Source organism: Schistocerca piceifrons, chromosome 2, assembly GCF_021461385.2.
Source record: "Schistocerca piceifrons isolate TAMUIC-IGC-003096 chromosome 2, iqSchPice1.1, whole genome shotgun sequence".
Classification (NCBI taxonomy): Eukaryota; Metazoa; Arthropoda; class Insecta; order Orthoptera; family Acrididae; genus Schistocerca; species Schistocerca piceifrons.
In genome coordinates this window covers 782,282,400-782,296,045 of record NC_060139.1, presented here as the reverse complement: position 1 = coordinate 782,296,045, position 13,646 = coordinate 782,282,400, and the positions used below count along the sequence as shown (strand labels likewise).

At 41.3% G+C, this 13,646-nt stretch overlaps 1 protein-coding gene across 2 annotated transcripts in view; it reads right to left on the bottom strand.

Moving 5' to 3' along the window:
- Positions 1-5,252, bottom strand: part of LOC124777876 — a 46,048-nt gene extending 40,796 nt beyond the window's left edge. For both annotated transcript variants that reach the window (XM_047253415.1, XM_047253416.1), the window contains exon 1: positions 4,976-5,252. The gene's annotated coding sequence lies outside the window, so the exon portion shown is untranslated. The remainder of the gene's footprint in view (positions 1-4,975) is intronic.
- Between the last annotated feature and the right edge of the window lie 8,394 nt (positions 5,253-13,646).

The following is a 13,646-nucleotide window of genomic DNA, read 5'->3' as shown; positions in this document are numbered from 1 at the left end:
CTGGAACCGCAAGACTGCTACGGTCGCAGGTTCGAATCCTGCCTCGGGCATGGATGTGTTTGATGTCCTTAGATTAGTTAGGTTTAATTAGTTCTAACTTCTAGGCGACTGATGACCTCAGAAGCTAAGTCGCATAGTGCTCAGAGCCATTTGAACCCTCCACCAACAGAAAAAACCATTCGCGATTGGTTGCCTAGTAAAGAAGAACTGAAGAAAATAAGGGAAACTAAACGTGCAGTTAGAGCGCTGAATGCTAAACGGCCAAAAGTAGAAGATGACGTATTGAAATGAGTTCAAGGGCACTGTCAAAATGGCACTGGATTTAAGACAATAATGATTCAAATACACGCTCATAAGCTACCGCTGCTGTGGAAATTTATAAAGCGTCATGGACTTAACATGCGAACCAAAACCAAAATCTCAGAAAATGCTACAAGTACATGAAGAGAAAATATCTTTCCATCGCTTTGTCATCCATCATCGAAAGGAAACCAGTGTGGAACTAAGCCAAATAGTGAATATGGACGAAACACTCTGACATTTGATGTGCCGCATTATAGAACTGTTGCCATGAAAGGTGCTAAAACAGTGACTGTAAAAAGAAGTGGACATGGAAAAATGCATTACACTGTTGTCCTGTCAAGTTGAGCTGAAGGTACCAAACCTAATCCAATGATCATTTTCAAGCGCAAAACAGTGTCAAAACCTTCTGAAATATCGCCTGTTGACGGTGTTCACGTACATGACATGGGTTGGAAGGACGAGGTTGGTATGAAGTTGTGGATTAACATAGTGCGAGAAAGAAGGAAAAGTGCTTTATTGAAGAAGAACTCTCTTGTGCTACAACAATTTAGTAGTCAACAGTATCTCGTCTCCTACCTTCCAAACTTTACAGAAGCTCTCCTGCGAACCTTGCAGAACTAGCAGTCCTTGATATTGCGATAGTGCGGAGACAATCCTTTCTTTCAGGAGTGCTAGTTCTGCAAGGTTCGCAGGAGAGCTTCTGTAAAGTTTGGAAGGTAGGAGACGAGGTACTGGCAGAAATGAAGCTGTGAAGACGGGGCGTGAGTCGTGCTTGGGTAGCTTAGATTGTGGAGCACTTGCCCGCGAAAGGTAAAGGTCCCGAGTTCGAGTCTCGGTCCGGCACACAGTTTTAAATGGTTCAAATGGTTCTGGTCACTAGGGGAATTAACTTTTGAGGTCATCAGTCCCTTAGAACTTAGAACTACTTAAACCTAACCAACCTAAGGACATCACACACATCCATGCCCGAGGCGGGATTCGAACCCGCGACCGTAGCGGTCGCGCGGTTCCAGACTGAAGCGCCTAGAACCTCTCGGCCACTCTGGCCGGCCACACTTTTAATCTGTCAGGAAGTTTCATATCAGCGCACACTCCGCTGCAGAGTGAAAATCTCATTCTGGGATTTAGTAGTTTGATAAATGCTGTGAAAGATAAATTGAGACCGGGAAATACAGGGCCTGCTGTTATTCTGGGATGACTTACTTCAAAATTACAACCTCTCGATGTCTCGATAAATAAATTATTTAAAGTTTATGAGGGAAGAATGGAACAAATGCATGATGGATGAAACCCAACATGAAGTTATGCCGAAACGATCTTTAAATCAACTTACAATGAAGTGTGTCAGTGGATAAAACTGTCGTGGTCTAGAGTGAGAAAAGATATCACTGTTAAATCGTTCAAGAAGTGCGGCGTAAGAAACGCTCTCGATGGCAGTTAAGTTCATCTTATATATGAAGAGACAATGATGATGACGAAGAAGAAGAAGAAAGTTAAAGTTCAGACGACGATTTTCAGGGATTTTAAAGGTTAGTGCGGTTTTATATACCAATAATTTTCTTTAGTCTGGCTTTTCAGTCTAATAATAAAAATGGTAAAAATGTAATTTTTTAAAATGCCTATAAATTAAGGTGTGTCTTATAGTCCGTAGCGTCTTATAGTCAATAAACTACGTTATGTATTGAGGCGGAATAACTCACAGTGCACAATTTACTCAAAGTATGATCATCGAGTACTTGAGAATGTGAGCACTTAGCTACTTCTAACATACTCTAAACACAACCGTAAACCTTTTCGAAAATTATTCCCGCTGGCACCCTCCGCAAATTAAATGAAAGGAAAAAAGTTTATCGTTTGCGCATTTTCACTGCTCATGCAGTAAGACTTCAGCATCAACTATGACGTTTTAACTTACATTTATTTACTACTAACTCTACTGGCAACGCTGCTTGTACACAGTATCCACATATACCACTGAATGTACTAGCAAAATTATATCATTGTGCGACATATAGTTCGGGAGGTATGGGTCATAAACACTGAGATGCGTGAAAAACTAGTTTTTGCTTAAAACGGAGCTCAAATTACCCAGATTGTACTCAGCCTCTGTTTGATAATGAGGGAACTTTGCGACTTCCACAAACTTTAAACAATATTTCAAGCCTTTTCTAAACTTTTTCCTCTTACATGCTTAACGATAAATGTTTAACACAGAAACTGATTTGTAGAGTAATGAGACGTTTGAAGCTTTATACATGAGAGTTCGATTCTTTAAAAAATCGACTTTGGGAATTATGCGGGTAGTTTAAGGAGCAAGTAAAGAACCGAAGCTAGTAGTAGCGATATAGCAGTACGCAACGAGCAACACCGATATGATTTCGTTATTTTTTGTGTGGCTGACTGTACTTGGACAATCTTTTTCTCTTTAAGCACATTTACACAGCTTCTTATTATTTCACGAATGACACTGTCAACCACAAAAAACCGCTGAAAGGATACTTTCTCACTGTCGGGACGAGTTTCGATCAAAAGATCATCTTCAGTCGACCTAAACATAAACACAAATTGTAAGTTAATCTTACCTGAAGGCTCTAAAAATAATTTTTGAAAGTAAAGAATACTTACGGATATTATTGTTGCAACAGACTCTCACAAGAAATGTTCTTTAGAGTCAAAAATCATGAAAAACATACTCTGTGAACATGAAACCTTGTCATATCTTATGTTATAGGTTTCCCTCATAGCGTCAGCAGTTGCAAACGTCATCACAGTAATAAATGTGTTAAGTGTGTACTGACACTAGCCGCTGTCACAAGGAAACTAACGGCTCGATCAGCTGATCTCAGTTTACACAATACATCCAGCGATAATCATTCAGGGATGTCAAAGAAATCAGGTAATCGATCATAACGGAAGATGGAAGTCAGCGTAAACACATACATGTTACATCTGTGTACGATATTGTAGATATTTAGCAGAATTCTTGTAAATTGCTGTATTCCCATATGGGTCTTTAAAAACTGTGCGTAATAATCAAGGTCACTTGTCAGAGCATATTAGCTGAAAAATAATTTATAAAAGTGAAACTTTTTACGCGTTTTAATACAAATGAGAATTTGTATGTACCGTCTTTTAGATAACGCAGTAGCTCTCTGGAGGTTCATAATGAGATTTTAAATGAATGGACCGATAGGCCTATCTCAAAATATCGAGACATACAAAGATGGACCACATAATTCCTGACGTTTCATAAATGGATCGACGGTTACAAATGACACTACAGTCAAATGGAAAATGTGAATAAAATGACGGAAGTCTACCATTCGTAACTTTTTACCTGTGAGGATTAAAGCAGTTATGCGTGAAATATAAAACAACTTAATTCCTCTATGGTATTTGATAATTTCTGAAAGAAAAGGCACAGAGATAGCACACTGGTGGAAATCATGCCAGATATATGTAAGGTATCTCCTAAAGCATCGGAAAGTGTGCTTAACAGCGGTACTGTCGTACTGTGTTATCTGTTATTTCTGACTGTAGCATGCATACAAAAGTTTGAAACTCCAATTCTGTAGATTTCGACATCACCTAACGACGATATCTATTTAGTTAACAAGAAAGTTTTGTCGGGCTAAGGAATTTGGCGTATAACCATTTCCATCTACAGGGCTTTTCATTCAGCCCACTCCGTAACGTTTAACAATGTTTCCCATAAAGACAACAATCTTTTTTTCACAAGATACAGTGGCCACTCTAGGGTTTGGTGAATGATAAGTTTACGTTATGGCTTGGTATTTCTAACGACTGGTTTCTGTCACACGCATGTTGAAGCGACCCTCTACCTATTAGAGGTCCCAAGTTAAGAATGCAGTAATTACTTCATCAACCAAATGTCTGTCAGAAATTTCCTATCACTGAATACATATTCCTTTAGAGTAGGGGTAGTGTGGGACTTTAAACATCACGTGTCACACTGTTACATAATCATCCAAGAAAAAAATTGTGTGTATACAAGAAAATTGACTATCGTACACCTGATGGGCAATGTCCCACTAGACAGTTGGTTTTATGCAAGGCCTGAATTTGTACTTCAATTTACTTATGAGGTGATGGTGTTGGTTAAAATTCTATAAAAATCTGAAAAGTGTTCTACCTCCATAACAGGTTCATTACACGGAGTCTAGTGTTGTAACACACGACCTGTAGATGCCTGGTTCGAATTGATATGGACTAAATTTTTGTTTCCAGTATTTTCCTAGCAAGGGAGAAGAAGTAGTAGCGTTATATTCCTTATCATTAGAAAGGCCAACAATGTCCCGCCTTAAATCGCAAAACTGTGCCACACAGTGATGACGTGCGACATTGTCGGTAGTAGGATTGGGTGTCCTTAGTTGTAGCCGAGAAGAATGAACTGTGTATCGGCCCCGATTTTTGCCCTCTCACTTCTTTCCCTGTCACAAGCATTAGTAACAGTGCAAACTCAAGACAACGTTTCACAAGAACTCATCATTCACACGACACAGATGGACACTTATCACAGTAAGCTTACAAGGGAATATGGACTCTAGCTCAATGTTTCACTGTGACACTAAAACACTCGTGAAAATAGATGAACGCGTTCGGGTTCTAACTAATGACATTCCATTGAGGTCAGAAATACAGAAATACTTACGCAATGTGTACCGATGATGTGGAATTTTATTTCTCAGAACCGTGGTCCCTGGAGCGAAGAGCCAGAAATAGAATCAGTTTGAAGCGGACTACTTTACATGATATAGGATAGACCTATCAACGTAAGTGCATATCGGTGCCGAATGTCAGAACACTTGGGGCACAAATACTATCAACGCAAGGTCCCCACGTTGTACACCAGATGGAAAGAAAGAAGGCTGTTTGCCTTAGGACTCGCTTTACCGCCGTCCTCTGCTCTAGCCACGCGGGAAACTACACGCGCGCGACCCATCTGATCCCGAATCTCCGCTGCCCGATGCCCATGACCGCTCAATTTAATCACAACGGCGCCTTCCCCTCTTCTGCTCCCCCTCTTTCCGGCAGAGCCATATGGCACCAGTCGATATATTGCTTTAATTTACACATCTAGTTCATTCGCGTATTTGTTCAGCTAGAGATAACTGCGTTTGTCAATGCACCCGTCAGAGAACAAAATTAAAGTCTGATTGAGTCGTCGAAATGCGGAAATGAGTACTGTGACGTTTCAGTTGTGTACCGTATTCTACAACACCGTCAAAAATAAAAGCTTTTACTTGTAAGATCGTGGCGATATTGAGAGGTAATAGCATTATCGAAAATACACTACTGGCCATTAAAATTGCTACTCCAAGAAGAAATGCAGATGAGAAACGGGTATTCATTGGAGAAATATATTATACCAGAACTGACATGTGATTACATTTTCACGCAATTTGGATGCATAGATGCTGAGAAATCAGTACCCAGAACAACCACCTGTGGCTGTTCAAAAATGGTTCAAATGGCTCTGAGCACTATGGGACTTAACTACTGTGGTCATCAGTCCCTTAGAACTTAGAACTACTTAAACCTAACTAACCTAAGGACATCACACACATCCATGCCCGAGGCAGGATTCGAACCTGCGACCGTAGCAGTCGCGCGGTTCCGGACTGCGCGCCTAGAACCGCTAGACCACCTGTGGCTGTAATAACGGCCTTGATACGCCTGGGCATTGAGTCAAACAGAGCTTGGATGGCGTGTACAGGTACAGCTGCCCATGTAGCTTCAACACAATACCACAGTTCATCAAGAGTAGTGACTGGGGTATTGTGACGAGCCAGTTGCTCGGCCACCATTGGCCAGACGTTTTCAATTGGTGAGAGATCTGGAGAATGTGCTGGCCAGTGCAGCAGTCGAACATTTTCTGTATCCAGAAAGGCCCGTACAGGACCTGCAATATGCGGTCGTGCATTGTCCTGCTGAATTGTATGGTTTCGCAGGGATCGAATGAATGGTAGAGCCACGGGTCGGAACACATCTGGAATGTAACGTCCACTATTCAAAGTGCCGTCAATGCGAACAAGAGGTGACCGAGATGTGTAACCAATGGCACCCCATACCATCACGCCGGGTGATACGGCAGTATGGCGATGACGAATACATGCTTCCAATGTGCGTTCACCGCGTTGTCGCCAAACACGGTTGCGACCATCACGATGCTGTAAACAGAACCTGGATTCAACCGAAAAAATGATGTTTTGCCATTCGTGCACCCACGTTCGTCGTTGAGTTCACCATCGCATGCAGCGTGAAGAGTAACCGCAGCCATGGTCCTCCGAGCTGATAGTCCATGCTGCTGCAAACGTCATCGAACTGTTCGTGCAGATGGTTGTTGTCTTGCAAACGTCCCCATCTGTTGACTCAGGGATCGAGACGTGGCTGCACGATCCGTTACAGTCATGCGGATAAGATGCCTGTCATCTCGACTGCTAGTGATACGAGGCCGTTGGGATCCAGCACGGCGTTCCGTATTACCCTCCTGAACCCACCGACTCCATATTCTGCTAACATTCATTGATCTCGACCGACGCGAGCAGCAATGTCGCGATACGATAAACCGCTATCGCGATAGACTACAATCCGACCTTTATCAAAGTCGGAAACGTGATGGTTCGCATTTCTCCTCCTTACAGAGGCATCACAACAACGTTTCACCAGGCAACGCCGGTCAACTGCTGTTTGTGTATGAGAAATCGGTTGGAAACTTTCCTCATGTCAGCACGTTGTAGGTGTCGCCACCGGCGCCAACCTTGTGTGAATGCTCTGAAAAGCTAATCATTTGCATATCACAGCATCTTCTTCCTGTCGGTTAAATTTCGAGTCTGTAGCAAGTAATCTTCGTGGTTTAGCAATTATACTGGCCAGTAGTGTATAAGAAACCTTGCAAAAGATAAAAATCGATGTAGTTGATAGGTTAAATCCAGTCACCAGAAGAGGTTATTAGTAGGTTGAGTCTAAACGCGAGATGTGGCTATAAGATAACTAAACTGTTGCTGTAAAACATTTCATCTCAATATTTAGTTATTCACCCTCAGTATACTCACCTCATCTGTTCCTACAACGCTCCGTGCGAGTTTACCATTAATGGAAACAGTGCTGGAACTCATGTGTGAGCTGCTTGATGATGAGAGCTGCTTTTTCTTTGACTGCCTCAACAGATCGTAAACTTGTTCCTTTTAGTGCAAATTTGACCTTGGGTAACGGACAAGAGTCACATGGTGCTACAGGTCAGGCGAATAAGGTGGCTAATCTAACACTGGGATGCTGTACTTCACCAGAAACCTCTATCACACAATGCAGTATCAGTCGGGGCGTAATATTTGTGCAGAATCCATGACTTATTCTTCCACAATTCATGTCTTTGCTTTTTCTTATTTTCTGACGCTTTTGAGCAAGAACCACAAAGTAATAACGGTGCTTAATAGTCTGGCCTACAGGAACCCAGTGAAGATACACAGTTTCACGAATACTGAAAACGACGATCATGATTTTGAATCTTGATTTGCTCGTTGGAGCTTTTTTCGCTCTTGGAGAACTTCGGCCATTCCAAAGCATTGATTGCTGCTTAGTTTCTGGATCAGAAGTGAAAAAGCAAGACTCATCACATTTTACCATGCTTTTAGTAGTATTCGAAATGTCAGTACAAACATTTTCACGAACTTCTTTTTATTCGTGAGGATTTTCGGCACCAGTTTCGTACCCACTTTCGTTAAATCGGGAGTGTCAAATTAGCCTCAAGCATTCTTTGTAAATTTCTACTGTTTCAGGAATTGACCTGATACTCAAGCGATGGTCAGACCGAATCAGATTACCTACTCTTTCGATATCTTCATCCAATTTTTGTGTCGAAGGGTGTCGCGAGTGTGAGTCATCTTCAACGTCATCTTCTGGAGCATCTCTGACACGCTTGAACCACTCAAAAACTAGCGTACGTGATAAACTGTCTTCGCCATTCACTTCTTTTATTAACAGATAGGTTTCAGCAGCAGTTTTTCCAGGTTTCATGAGGAACTTCACAACAATTCGTCGCTCCATCATTTTTCCGAGAAAACAAAGTAACAGCTCTCACACAAACTAAGGCCAAGGCCACACTGATTTGTCTGCAGACACCAGAGACGCCATATACGAGTGAGAAGGCTTCACACTTAACGCAGTTGGTCGTTCATCTTTGCGCCATGCGTACTTACTCTGTGACAGCACCAGTTTTATAGCCACATCTCGTATCTCAGATTAATACAGCACATTAACACACTTCATTTCCTGGTATAATTTATGACTTCTCGAGATAAAACCACCCCAACCGTGGAAAGAATTATAAATCATATCAGCTGCCACTTCCACTGCCGTGGATTTTATCCTCCTGTTTATGAATAATCCACCACAATATCTCATACTTTGACACTAAACTTACCCGCATCCTAGCACTTACCAAACACAAGATCGTCTGCAACAGACTGAAACTACTACCTGACTGAACTTGAGAATTACGTTAGTTCATCATCTATAGCTGTAAAACCATAAACTATTTTGTTCATATTTTTGTCAACGTCAGCGGGACATCTACAGCAAATCTATAAATTTCATCTCAAATTTGAATGCTTAACATTATGTTTTGTTTTCTGCGTGCAGTTACTCACTGCAACACGAGGCCACCGGCAGCTCATCAGATTCCTCCGTCTCCTCACCCACGTGGCACGCGTATGTGTTTTCCTTACTATTCGGCTTCCTAAAGCTTAATCCTAGTACTTAGCTGCACTGTATCACCACAACCCTCCCACTAGCATCCTCACAATCCCACGAACTGTCATGACATTTACTCACACTACCAGATATAACGGAACCTCCATTCCTTTTTCCCCATTATGCCAGACACTGCTTCCCTCTTTAAAAAAGCCATTGCTGAACTTTGTGTCACTGCAGAACTATCCAATCCCATTCATACGTAACTCTGCGTAGCATCCACACCTCCATCCGATACACTCACTCTACTTTTATTCCATACCTTAGCCTCCAAATTATTGTAAACTATCTCTCTGGTGCCGACTGTCCATATAAAAAGGAAAGGAGCTCCTTTCCTGACTGTAGGTTGGAGGCAGCCGCGGTACTAGGAGGGGGAAGGGGACGAACCGATTGCTCCGGCCGCCTTTTACCCTCGGGAAAAATCCCCAGTACTCAATGCTATAGCAAGACAAGTGGACCTGGGGCCGCCCTGGAGGGACTGTAACGAGGAAAATTGGACGTTCCTTCCTGGGACTGAACCAGGTATCTCCAGAGCATGGGTCTAACGTTCTAACTGCTAGAACACCACGACCACGGGTTTTCCATATAATAACAAAAAGCCCCGGATAAGTGAGAGTAAGACTCGTGCACCAAGGGTTCTTTACAAAGTCCATTATGTGTGTATATAGTTCACCCAGCCCGGGAATCGAGAATTTCAACTTTTGCGTGTTATCGAAATCGGTATTGGCAAGATATCAAAATATGTGACGTAAATGGGCGTATCTTTTGATTTCGTTGATATAGAAGCTTATATGTTTTACATCGTCAAGAGATGGTGGACTTTAGTGACATAAATTTCAACTTGATATGTCCACCCAATTCTGCGAAAAGGGGGCTTCAATAGACAGACAGGTTGTAGTTGTTGTTGTGGTCTTCAGTCCTGAGACTGGTTTGATGCAGCTCTCCATGCTACTCTATCCTGTGCAAGCCTCTTCATCTCCCAGTACCTACTGCAGCCTACATGCTTCTGAATCTGCTTAGTGTATTCATCTCTTGCTCTTCCTCTACGATTTTTACCCTCCACGCTGGCCTTCAGTACTAAATTGGTGATCCCGTGATGCCTCAGAACATGTCCTACCAACCGATCGCTTCTTCTAGTCAAGTTGTACTACAAACTCCTCTTCTCCCCAATTCTATTCAATACCTCCTCATTAGTTATGTGATCTACCCACCTAATCTTCAGCATTCTTCTGTAGCACCACATTTCGAAAGCTTCTATTCTCTTCTTGTCTAAGCTATTTATCGTCCATGTTTCACTTCCATACATGGCTTGACTTCTAGTCAAGTTGTGCTACAAACTCCTCTTCTCCCCAATTCGATTCAATACCTCCTCATTAGTTATGTGATCTACCCACCTAATCTTCAGCATTCTTCTGTAGCACCACATTTCGAAAGCTTCTATTCTCTTCTTGTGTAAGCTATTTATCGACCATGTTTCACTTCCATACATGGCTACACTCCACACAAATACTTTCAGAAACGAATTCCTGACACTTAAATCAATACTCGATGTTAACAAATTTCTCTTCTTCAGAAACGCTTTCCTTACCATTGCCAGTCTACATTTTATATCCTCTCTACTTCGACCATCATCAGTTATTTTGCTCCCCAAATAGCAAAACTCCTTTACTACTTTAAGTGTCTCATTTCCTAATCTAATTCCCGCGTCACTACCCGACTTAATTCGACTACTTTCCATTATCCTCGTTTTGCTTATGTTGATGTTCATCTTATATCCTCCTTTCAAGACACAGTCCATTTCGTTCAACTGCTCCTCCAAGTCCTTTGCTGTCTCTGACAGAATTACAATGTCATCGGCGAAACTCAAAGTTTTTATTTCTTCTCCACGGATTTTAATACCTACTCCAAATATATCTTTCGTTTCCTTTACTGCTTGCTCAATATACAGATTGAATAGCATCGGGGAGAGGCTACAACCCTGTCTCACTCCCTTCCCAACCACTGCTTCCCTTTCATATCCCTCGACTCTTATAACTGCCATTTGCTTTCTTTACAAATTGTAAATAGCCTTTCGCTCCCTGTATTTTACCCCTGCCACCTTCAGAATTTGAAAGAGAGTATTCCAGTCAACATTGTCAAAGGCTTTCTCTAAGTCTACAAATGCTAGAAATGTAGGTTTGCCTTTCCTTAATCTTTCTTCTAAGATAAGTCGTAAGGTCAGTATTGCCTCACGCGTTCCAACATTTCTACGGAATCCAAACTGATCTTCCCCGAAGTCGGCTTCTACCAGTTTTTCCATTCGTCTGTAAAGAATTCGCGTTAGTATTTTGCAGCTGTGACTTATTAAACTGATAGTTCGGTAATTTTCACATCTGTCAACACCTGCTTTCTTTGGGATTGGAATTAGTATATTCTTCTTGAAGTCTGAGGGAATTTCGCCTGTCTCATACATCTTGCTCACCAGATGGTAGAGTTTTTTCAGGACTGGCTCTCTCAAGGCTGTCAGTAGTGCTAATGGAATGTTGTCTACTCCCGGGGCCTTGTTTCGACTTAGGTCTTTCAGTGCTCTGTCAAACTCTTCACGCAGTATCATATCTCCCATTTCATCTTCATCTACCTCCTGTCTTACAGACAGGTTGTAAGACGGATAAAATGACAAAAAATGATATAATTACAAATTAACAAATTTCTGGTTTTTTTCTTTACTTATGCTCTAAAGCCTTGTTTCTTCCCCGATTTCACGATTCTAGTTCAACGGGAAGTGTCCTGTAGGTTTTGATGACTGAGTTTACAGGTGTCAAAATATGTGACGTAAACTATCGTATCTTTCGACAACATTGACGCAGAAGCTTAAAGTTTTACATCGCAAACGGACCGTAGACGTTAGTCTGTGACATAAATTTCAGTTTGATACGTCTATCCGTTCCTGAGAAAGATTGTTCTTAACAGTCTAACAGATAGATAGACGACAACAAATGATCCTGTAAGAGTTCCTTTTTTACGTACTGACGTACGGAGACCTAAAAAGGAGACATTTCCTTCTTTTTCTGCGGATCAGATATCAAGGAAGGGTTTACTTTTTTGTTATTATTATCATATCCTGCCAGAAACTAACGTAGAATTCAGCTGATTTTCCATACAAAACAAACAAATCAACGTATCAAGTCTTAATTCTACACAGAAGCATGATAACTACCATCGTCTAATAATATAGCCCTTTAGGTAAATGTTTTCATCTGACATTTAAATAAGACGTACATAATTAATTGTGTTTACATTAGTAAAAAGACGTACAGTGAAAAATTTTAAATTTTTAGCACTTTTATGTTTTTGGTAAAACGCTTTAGTCAAAATCCGGTGTCATATTATCACTAACACGTCTATTTTACTCAAATACCAGCCCATATTGGTTTGGACACTTATCTTCTTAGGCTTCGTTTACGGCATCGAATTGCGGATACAACACACTGTAGATATTATAAAAATGATACTGCTTGAATTGGAGCGCTAGAGGAGAAATCTCAAAACTCCTATAGGCCAGGTATCCGTTTACAGAAACTAACATCAGGTTTCATCGCCAAACATTTGTAACACTGCAGCCAGAGAGCAATCAGGCGAATAGAATTCTAGTGAAATCATTCTACTGATAAGGTCTTGACAGATCTTAACAGATTACAAACTATGACAAACTACATTAGAATCCGACTGATTCTATGCCACGGAGACCGTGGGAATCGTAGTATTCACATGTACAGAATTTATTTATTGATGAAGATAAATCTTCAAACCCTACTATGAACGTTGCTGAGGAGAGGTGGCTCGCGTGCATTAACGATACATGTAGCTGTACCGCTGGTGCAACCACACTGGAGAGATCAGACAAACCTGTGGTTCCTGAGTTGGAGCAGCAGCCTTTTCAGTAGTTGCAGGAGCAATAGGGAGGATGACGATTCTTTCATTTGTCCTTGTACTTTAGCTTTTCCTATGTTTGTACTGTAAATGGCTGGAAGCAGGTGCAAACTGTATTCATTCTATTTCCTGATGACTTGTAACTCTACTGTATGGGTTAAAGATGATGAAATCCTCTTGGGCGCGGAATGTTAGATGTTTTAATCGGGTAGGTAGATCAGAGAATTTAAAGAGGGAAGTGGAAAGATTGTAGTTAGATGTTGAAGGAATTAGTGAATTGCGGTGGAAGGAAGAACATGACTTCTGTTCAAGTCAGCACAGGGTTATTAACACAAAATCGAGCAGGGTCAATGCAAAATTAATTCTAATAATGAATTAGGAAATAGGAGGGCTGGTAAGTTACCATTAACAGCACAGGGAACGCATTATCGTTTCCAGGATAGACACGAAGCAAACACTCACCACAGCAGCACAAGTTTATACACTGTCGGCAAGTGATGAAGAGAAAAATATGTGATGACATAAACTATTAAAATACTAAGAGAGACGGAAATTTTATTGTGATAGTGAGCTGGAACGCGATAATAGGGAAACGAAGAGACCAAAATATAGGAGGAGAACCTGAACTGCGGGAAAGGAGTAAAAAGGGAAGCTGTGTGCTA